Source organism: Falco biarmicus, chromosome Z (assembly GCF_023638135.1).
Source record: "Falco biarmicus isolate bFalBia1 chromosome Z, bFalBia1.pri, whole genome shotgun sequence".
NCBI classification, from domain to species: Eukaryota; Metazoa; Chordata; class Aves; order Falconiformes; family Falconidae; genus Falco; species Falco biarmicus.
In genome coordinates, this window is record NC_079311.1 from 61,341,585 (window position 1) to 61,341,842 (window position 258).

Genomic DNA, 258 nt, shown 5'->3' on the forward strand with positions numbered 1-258 from the left:
TATGCAAATGTATGTAATAGTTCTCACTAACAGACTCCAGTTTCAGGTTAGGTGCATTTTAAGCAGGGAAACATAAAATCTGGTAGATATCTGAAGGTGGATATCTCCCCAGTACAAATCTTCACCAGCTAGTCAGATCTCTTCTTTCTTAGCATTCATATCACAATAAACTTTATTGCATTGTTGTCTCTTCAGCTTGGTTGTTGGTGGCACCAAACTTTATCTTGTAGTCCTATGGAAAAAATGTATTAGAACAGT